Raw genomic sequence first — 9,349 nt, forward strand, 5'->3', positions numbered from 1 at the left:
ACCCTGCTACCCACCTCCCCCAGAAAACCAAGAAAGACCAACGTGGAGAGTTGGTCGCCCATCTGCTCCAAGCTGCTGTGTATTCCCTGTAATGTAAACATCGTGAAGATGGAGACCCAGTTAACCTTTTAGGTGGAGGGCCAGATGATAGAGGGCGACATCTGACCCGGAAGGCATTCTGCAACCAGGCCTAACACATCTACAGGGAACCAGTGGGAAACATCTGGGGAGGACAACCCAAATAAGTATCTTGCGAGCAAGGGATGGTTTGAGAACTTTAAAAATCACTGCTGTTTTGCAACATATGAAGTTGATGGGGGAGGAAGGACCCTTACATGCTGAATGGGCACTGAGTATTCCAAGCAACTGGAGAGAGGTTGTGTGCCTCAACAGGTTTTCAATGCCAAAGAGATGACCCATCTTTCGAAGTGCATGCCTTCCTACTTTTGGGGCAAAAAACCAAAAATCTGGAAAGCTTAGAGGAAGCTAAGGAAAGGATTTCCCTCATTTTTTGTGGCAGTGCCTCAGGTGACAATGGTAAACCACTGCTGCTTTACAAAGGCTCTAATCCCCAACTTGTCTTTTAGAAACAGATAAACACCTTTCTGTTTTCTTGTGATCACACCCAGAATCACCACTGCCACTTTTTGGATTGGTTTCGTTATTGTTCAAGTCCGAAGTCATTTAACAGAAATCAAATCTGGAAATCAGAATGTTGCTAGTTGTGGACAGAGGTCCCACTCACCCAGCCTCATTATTCTTTGTTCTTTCTAATGTCGATATTGTGTTTGTCCCTCAGGGAACCCCTAGCTTTCTTCAACCCTTGGGTCAGGGTATATCTGAAGCATTTGGGAGGTATTACACCAAGCATATGTTTGACTGCTTTGCTGCCTGTATTTAAAAAAACCCTCACCTTACTCTGAAAGAAACATGACAACAGGACAATATTGCTGATGCTTTAGTAGTGATAAAAGAGGTGATGGGTGATAGAAAACCAGCCACTCGTAAGCTTGCTGGAAAGTTCAGGAGGATGTGTGAATGATTATGCATGTTTCCCTAGAGCTAATGAAGTTAAAAAAAATCTTAGTGTCTGCAAAACAGATGAGTTTAAGATTCAGTGATATCAGGGAAAGTAAAATTAATGAGCTACTCAAGTTTCATTGTTTGGTAATAACTGAGAGTCTATGTCCATAGGAAAAAATGTTTGCAGACAGAGGAAATTTAATGCTGTCTGATGCCAGACCGCACACCTCACTGATGCTATAATTGATATGGATCCTTTCCTCAATCGAAGCTTGACTTTTAAAAGAGATTTCAATAAATTGCTTATACTTATAAAGAGATGTAAAAGAACCTTCAACATAAAGCAAAAGACTTGAAGAAAGAGAAGGAAGTCATGATGAAAAGGATGTCATTTGGGTGAAGGTGATGGATACAGAATCTGAGTCTGAGGGGAAATCTGACTCTGAATCGGGATCCAATAAGGAGCAGAAGAAGATGGAGGATAAGAAGCTGCCAGAAGAAACGCCTGGACCCTCCAGCATGGCACTCAGAGTCATGATATGTCTGAAGAAACTGTCCAAGCCATTAATGTGAAATTGAACCTTTGCAATGTAACCTTGGACGTGAATCTGGAGAGAGTATAAGTCCCTGAATTGAAGGACAAAGAGGTTCCAGAGGCCATCCTTCCCTTGTTACCCCTACGTCATTTCCATCACTACCATCGTCCTTTTTTCATCACCAGCAACACATCTGTATCATTTAGTCATTTAACAAACATTGAGCTTAAACTCTGCAGGGCTCTGAGCTAAACTTGGGGACAATGGCTCAGGAAATCATCTCAGAATCTGAGGTAAATGGTCATTATCAGTTCTATTCTTTTTAATATAATAGGTATAAAAGATCATGGTCTTGATTTTAGTGACTTAAAATATAAAGGTTTTTCTTAGGACCACTCAGTCTCATTTTCTCTAACCACATTTCTTCTATAGATAGTAAGTTCCTCAATCACAAATGGCAGTTTTCTGAGTTTACTTTGGTAGTTGACAAGAGGCTACTTGCTCTTAAATGACATAGACTTACATTTTATAAGCACTCTTTTTTTTTTTTTTTTTTTTTTTTTTAGGTGGAGTCTTGCTGTGTTGCCCTGGCTGGAGGGCAATGGTATGATCTCAGCTTACTGCAACCTCCGCCTCCTGAGTTCAAGCGATTCTTCTATCTCAGCCTCTTGAATAGCTGGGATTACAGGCATGTGCCACCACACCTGGCTAATTTTTGTCTTTTTAGTAGCGATGGGGTTTCACCATGTTGGCTAGGCTGGTCTTGAACTCCTGACCTCAAGTGATCTGCCCACCTCACCCTCCCAAAGTGCTGGGATTATAGGTGTGAGCCACCGCGCCTGGCCATATTTTATAAGCACTCTTAACATTAATCTCTGTTAATTCTCACTTCAGACCTATGAAGGGGATATTAGACCTTCCCTTTTTGAGAAAAATCTCCCCTGAAAGTACACAGAAATTAAGTAACTTCCTTGAGTCTGCACAACTAACAATATAAATGAAAGGAATAGGTCTACAACTGATTAACTATGGTATTTTGTCAGATACTTTGCTGAGAAGTGTGTTAGGCCTTTAAGAATTTATAATCCCAGGGAATGAAACAGATAGGTGAACAGGTAATTACAATAAATGCAGGGACTGTCAGCTGGCAATCTGCAAGCCAGATTTGATTAACAAATATGTTTTGTTTAGTCTGTCTAGTTGAAAACAATTTTGAAATGGCTTCCACCATTTTGCCCTCTCTGTTTTAGGTACTACTTACATACGATAAAATTTGCCAACTTAAATGTACCGCTTATTGAATTTTTAAAAGACTTGGTCTTACTCCTGCCACAACCAAAACAGAACAATTCTCTTAAACAGTTCACTTATACTTCTCTGCTCTCTATCCCCATCCCCAGAATTGTCATCATTTTTAAAATGAGGATGCTTCACATTAAAAAGCTGGATTAAAAAAAGTGTGTGCAGGCCAGGTGTGGTGGCTCGCACCTGTAATCCCAGCCCTTTGGGAGGTGGGTGGATGACAAGGTTAGGAGTTTGAGACCAGCCTGGCCAATATGGTGAAATCCCATCTCTATTAAAAATACAGAAATTAGCCAGGTGTGGTAGTGCGCGCCTGTAGTCCCAGCTACTTGGAAGGCTGGGGTAGGAGAATTACTTGAACCGGGGAGGCAGAGGTTGCAGTGAGCTGAGATTGTGCCCCTGCACTCCAGCCTGGGTGACAGAGTAAGACTCCATCTCCAAAAAAATGTGTGCAAAGTGCCTTACGGGCCTAGGACTGTGGGAGAATCTTTGGGATGGCCAGGAAAGAGTTCACTAAGGAGACAGGTAGGGAACAAGAGTGTTCTAAGCCAGGGAGAATTAGAATGGAGATTCTAGGAGGAAGGGGCCAGAGAGGCAGCCATGTGCATGCTTCTCTTGTTGTTGTTGTTGGGTTGGGCCTCTCTAAAAGTGGAAGGATTTTGTGTATGTGTGTCAGTGTTTGTGTGCTGTAGATTCTGAAGGTTTTGTGTTCTAAGAGTTCATGTCTTTGTATTTGGACATCTTTGGGGATTTTATGGTTTTTTAAAATTGTTTGAATGGAAAGCGAAATAGCGTAGTTTTGCAGGTGTCGTAGGTTTGGTATGGTGCTTGTGTTGTTTCAAGGGTGAAGGGTGTCCAGTGGAAATTCCTCCCTCTCTTTGCTGCTCCCTCCACTGTCTCTCTTCTGGTCTCCTTCTGGCAAGCTTGGCAGACTGGGCCAGGGAGAAGCTAGGGCAGGTGGTGGGTGAGAGGTCAGTTTAGGCCCTCAGTGCCCACCCACTAGCACCTCTGCCCATGGCTGCGATTCACTGCCATGGTACAGCTATTCACTGCCATGGTTACCTGTGATGCTGTAGACAGGCTGGGCTCATGGTGTCCTCTGCCAAGCTGCCCATGGCTCTCTGTCTTCATGTGCCTCCTGGTGAGTGCCCTATGCCAGCACACTACAAACTTCTTCATCCCTAAACTCCCAGCCTCAGGACTGAGGGGAGGGGAAGGAAGGGAGAAGGCAGACAAATTTCTCTTTAAGTCTCCTGGGGATTTGTGCTGGAGGCAGCCAGGTAAGGGCAGTGAACAGTTTCGTTTCTGGAGGCACCACTTGGTGTCCTGCAGATTGTGGAGTGTTTTTCTAGGTTTACTGGGAAACCGTCACTCCCGGCATCTTGGGGAGGAGTGACTGGGCTGTGTCTTGCTAGATGGAGGAGGGGAAGAAGTATCTGCTGGTGAATCCTCATCCAGGCATCACATAATAGGTCTATTGTAGTTACCATCTCATTTTTCTGTAATTTTCTGGGGGCTTTGTTTTCTCATCTTCGAAATATCTCGAAGCGTTAAGGTTGGAAGTGACTACAGAGTAACTCCAGGTGGTGGAGGGAGGCAGAAAGAACTGTAGGCGAGGGTCAGAAGCCCAGGGTTCTAGCTCAGCTTTGCTGCCCACCTTTTGGGTGATTTCTTCCTTTCTTTGGCTTTTATTTCCTCATCTGTAAAAATTGGCACAAACCAGTGGACCTTAACTTTTTTGGGATCGTAGGTTTCCCTGAGTAGTTTTGTGGAAGTTGTGGATTTGCATCTGAGGAAAATGTATAGATAAACTGAAAGTTGCATTCAATTTCAGGGGATTTTAGATTACTTAAAACTAGGGTTTTAAGTTTGTTTACAAGGCTGCATTTTCTTCAGTACTGCACATAGTACCTGGTACATGTACAAATGAATGCAGGTAAAATTACTTCCTAAAACATCAGTAGGTGTAATAGTTTATCATTCATAATAATCTCCACAGGATGATGGCAGGTCAGTGGATGCCAGTTGATATTACCTCTAGTAGCAGTTTTGTGCAGTAAAAATGGATTCCAAGACATCCAGACTTGTCCTTATACTGGCTTCACCAATTAAAGCTATGTGATGTTGAGCAAGTATCTTGATTTCTGGGCCTCTATTTTTTCTTCATCTGTGAAATGCAGGGGAAAAAAATCTACATATGAAAATGGTCTAAACACTAAAGCTCAATGCAGATCTCAGGAATTAATTTGTGGAAGGGGATAGGGATTTAAAAAATGACCCCAGCTTGTTTCCAATCTGCTTGAGCTGGGAGGCATTGAATTGGTGATGTCACTGATCTGTGCTTTTATTTTTCCCTCATGTAGATCCTGGCAACTTCTTTTCTGACACACCCCATGCTCATGTTCAAGGCCCTTATTGTGCAGCGCCACTCACCTGTGACCTGCAGCTATGTCTTTGGCACTCACTGCATCATCTTTGTCAACTGTTCCTATGAGAAAATTGCCAGAGACATTGTCAGGTATGGTGAAATGGCTTAGGTGTGGCGCCAGGAGGCTCAAAAAGCTACGGGATGCTCCAGAGGGGCCACTATTGTGCCCCTCTTGCTTCTGACAACGCTGTCCATCCAATGATGAACTGTGATTTATTAAGCATGTTATGGGAACTTTAAAATACCTCATTCAGCAGAAAGGAGGCAGAGGATTATAATCCCCATTTGACAGATGGGACACTGAGGCCCAAGTCCTCATGTTTCTTCAGTCTGGAAAGTGAAGAGAACTTGCACTGTGTGACAAGGGCCAGGCAAAAGAAACAGGAGAGAAGGAGAGATTCCTGTAGACCTGACCTGGGTGGTCAGGAAAGATCCCTTGGAAAAGGTCAGTGGTTAAATTGCGCCTTGAGGGATAGAGAGGCTTTTCTTTTTTTTGGAAGCAAGAATAGAGAGGCTTTTGACTGATAGCAGGAGTAGGTGGAATCTTCTAGGTGGGCAAGCAAATACAGAGATATTGGGGGAGGGGGGTTTGTTTTGGGAAGCGATATGCATGGCACAATAAAAAGAGTAGTTGGCATTTAATGAAGGCATGCAGTGCCACCTGGTATGCTGGGTACGTGCTTATGTACCTTGTGTTAGTAAATTCCCAGCAGTCCAGTCATGTAGGGCCTTTTTCTTATTTGCTGTTTTACAGGAGCCTTTAAAGGAAACGAAGTGACTTGTCCATAGTCAGACAGTTAGTAGGGGCAACCTTAGAATGTGAGCCCATGTCTGTGAGACTCTAAAGCTATCTGGCCTAACTGATCACTTGTTGACAGATGGGAACATAAGCTGGAGACTGACAGGCCATGGGCCTGGATAGGTGGGCTGCAGCAGGTTGCAGAGGGCCTCCAGTGAGCCTGGCCAGTTGGGTTTTATCATGTGAGTTGATTCTAATCATAGTCACTCACAGAGCTTTACTTTCGCTCCAAAGGCTATACATCCCTTTGAAATCTCAGAGGTCTTTAGTCTCCCTGTGGATCAAGGACATGTGTACTATTTAAAGTGGCTTGAGGAAGGCATGGAAGAGGACTGAGTGAGTGAAGCTTTTTGTGCATGCCGCTGGCTGCCTCCAGCCTTCATCAGCTGCACTCTGGGGAAGAGGGGGCCTCCTTCTACTTCCCAGCATCTCTGGATTCCATGTTCCTGTCAGCGCAGAGGAGCTAAATTGCCTGTGGAGGCTGAAGGTCTCAGGTTCCTGAAGCTGGAAGAAAAGGCTGGGCCAGTCAGGCCAAGCAAGAACCCAGTATAACTTGTCTCTGAGTGCTTCATGGTTAACGGGGATCGGGGATACGAGGGCTCGAGGATGGTTGTGTGGAGACTGAGGGCAAGAGGCAGTGAGGGTGAGACTTGTCATATTCTTGAGTCACTAGGCCTACCTGAAGTGCCTAGGATGTAATTGCTCTGCTGCTTCTCATGGGGAGGAGTGGCCTCAGTGACCTTGTTCACCTGGAAGAGTGTGGGATGAATGCCTCCTCCTAGGGGGACTGGCAAGTGCTTTATCAAAAAGATAAATTACTAATGGTGCCATTTCATGGATCAGCAGGATTATTTCTCCTTGCTAAAGAGGCTTTTGTTGCTTCTGAATTCTGACGATGTGGGACTAGGAATGGGCTCCACGAGCTTGTGTATAAATTCAGGGAATATTAGGACTTTGGCACAGCCTCATGGGTTGGGAGTAAGTCTTGCTTCTTCCCTAGCCTGAATCACAGACATCAGGTCATTCTGGTGCCTTGTCAGTGAAGATGTAGATTCTGAGCCCACCAAACTAACCTTTTCCCTTGCACACAGAAGCAGCCCCAGGAATCAGACCCGTGTCTTTCAGGTTTGCTTCACAGAGCCCCCGAAGTTGACAAAAGGTACCTTGGAGGCTCCCTGCATGGGGATTTTTTAAAAAGCTTTGTTAAAGATTTGTAAACCACCCCTCTGAGCCAGTTTTCCTTTTATAGATTACTGCAGGAAACTGAACTGCATGGAGGCCCAGAAAGAGGGTGGTGCAACCTGGGCTGCTCATCCTCTGTTTCATGCTCTCTTGTACCTGCTCCATGGGTTTGTGGTGGAAGAGGGCAGGGAAGGCAGTGGCCTGCTGAGCCCCATGGACTAAGAAGAAGGGAAATTTGCCCCAGAAACCCCTCTGAATCTGTCATGAGGTAACTCCATTCTGTGGAGACTATGGGCAGTTTGGGTGGGGGTCTACAGATAGCTGTTATATCTTGGGCCTCTCCTTGAGGGGAGGGTGTGCAGGAGGGCTAATGCCAGGCTGTAGTTCTGACAATTACTGTACTTCTTGGATCTTTGTGCTCCCAAATATCAAATGGAAGAGGATCTCTAAGAGTCCTTTGCAAAGATCTTGTAGGGACTTTAGGCTGAGGCCCTTGGAAAGTTCCAGAGGGTTCTAATGGAGATTTCGAGGGACTGCCTCAGAAGAACAAAGAGAATGATAATGGTGATGTCCCTTGCTTTTTACAACAGATCATGTTCTGATATATATGCAAATTTGTGTAAAGTAGAACCTAAATGTACTGGGGACCCAAGACATACTGCCTCTATTGCTTCCAGGAGAAAGTCCAATTTCTAGGTCTGGTTTTTATAACCTTGCTTCAGCTCACCTTTTCAGTCATCATCCCCTGCATCTCCTCTCCCACTTTGGGAAATGGATGGCTCCACTATACTGTGTGATGTTATTCCTGTTTCTGCTGTCCCCTCTGCCCGGAATGCCCTTCTGCATGAATGCTTGTGAAATATTGCTGCTCCTTTGTATGGCCTGGCTTCCGTGATTGGGAGGAATCTCTTCTGTCGTTGTATTCCTGTCATCTTTGTGCATCACAGTCGGCTTTATATTCCTAGGTTGTAAGCTGCTTGAGGATAGGGGCATGTCTGAATCTATTTAATCTCTTGTACCTGTTTGGCAAATTGATGTCTTAAGTATTTAATTAACTAAAGCTCTCTCTACAGTTCATAGTCACTTTTGATTTATGGAATTAGCAAATTCAACTTTTTCCCTTGAATATTCTTAAAGTGAGACTAATTCCAAAGGAGATTTTTCTGTCTGTGGCCTTCATTGGGTGGTTTTCTGTTATCAGAAAACTCCTGGTGGCCTTCCTCTTCCCTGGTGTCAAGTTGACTATTGTAGGAAACGGGAGGGGAAAGGGCCATTTCTGCCAGGCATTGTCCTCAGTTCCTTAACATTAATCCTTATAATGCATTGTTATCCTCATTTTACAGGTGAAACCTGAGATCAGAGAGCATGAAACACGTAAAGTATGTGGCAGAGCTAGGATGTGAACCCAACTCTGATTCTAAACCTAATGCTCTTACTTTTTCTGAGGTTCATTAAGTTCTTTGTAGGCCATAGATCCAGAGAAGCTGCCGCAGCCAACAGTAGAATTATTAGTTCTTAAAACATTTGTGCAGTAGTTTGGTCTGGCACTTAAAAATGTATTGTTTACTACTCACCACAGATCTTCAGGAGTTCACTGATCTCTACAGTCTGCCTTAACTCCAACTTACGTGGTTTGGCCACTATTACATATTGTCATCCCAGAATGATGCTGCAGAGGCTGGGGCTAGGACCCAGACCAGTGTTTCCATGTGGGAATTCCCTCCCAGTATTTCTTAGGAAATGTATGTTTTTTGAATCCATAATCCCTAGAAAAATCAGTTGAGGAAATGAGAAGTATTATAATTATTCTGTGAAAACTAACACCATTATAGAGACATTACTGGTTTGAAAGAATCCAGCTTCATCAAATATAACATACTGAGTTGAAGGCTACAATAACAGAGACAGGAGCATAGCTGAGAGAAATGATCGCCATCTAATTAGCCTTACTTTTGGTTGCTGTGATGTCACTAAGTGTGTATGTCTGGCCCTATTGGCTGCGAATGGTGAGTTCTTGTGAATGAGCAAATAAAATGATTTGATAAACAACCTAGCATACTTGATACAAATCTTATGAAT

The sequence above is a fragment of the Saimiri boliviensis genome, chromosome 2 (genome assembly GCF_048565385.1).
Source record: "Saimiri boliviensis isolate mSaiBol1 chromosome 2, mSaiBol1.pri, whole genome shotgun sequence".
In the NCBI taxonomy this organism is placed as follows: Eukaryota; Metazoa; Chordata; class Mammalia; order Primates; family Cebidae; genus Saimiri; species Saimiri boliviensis.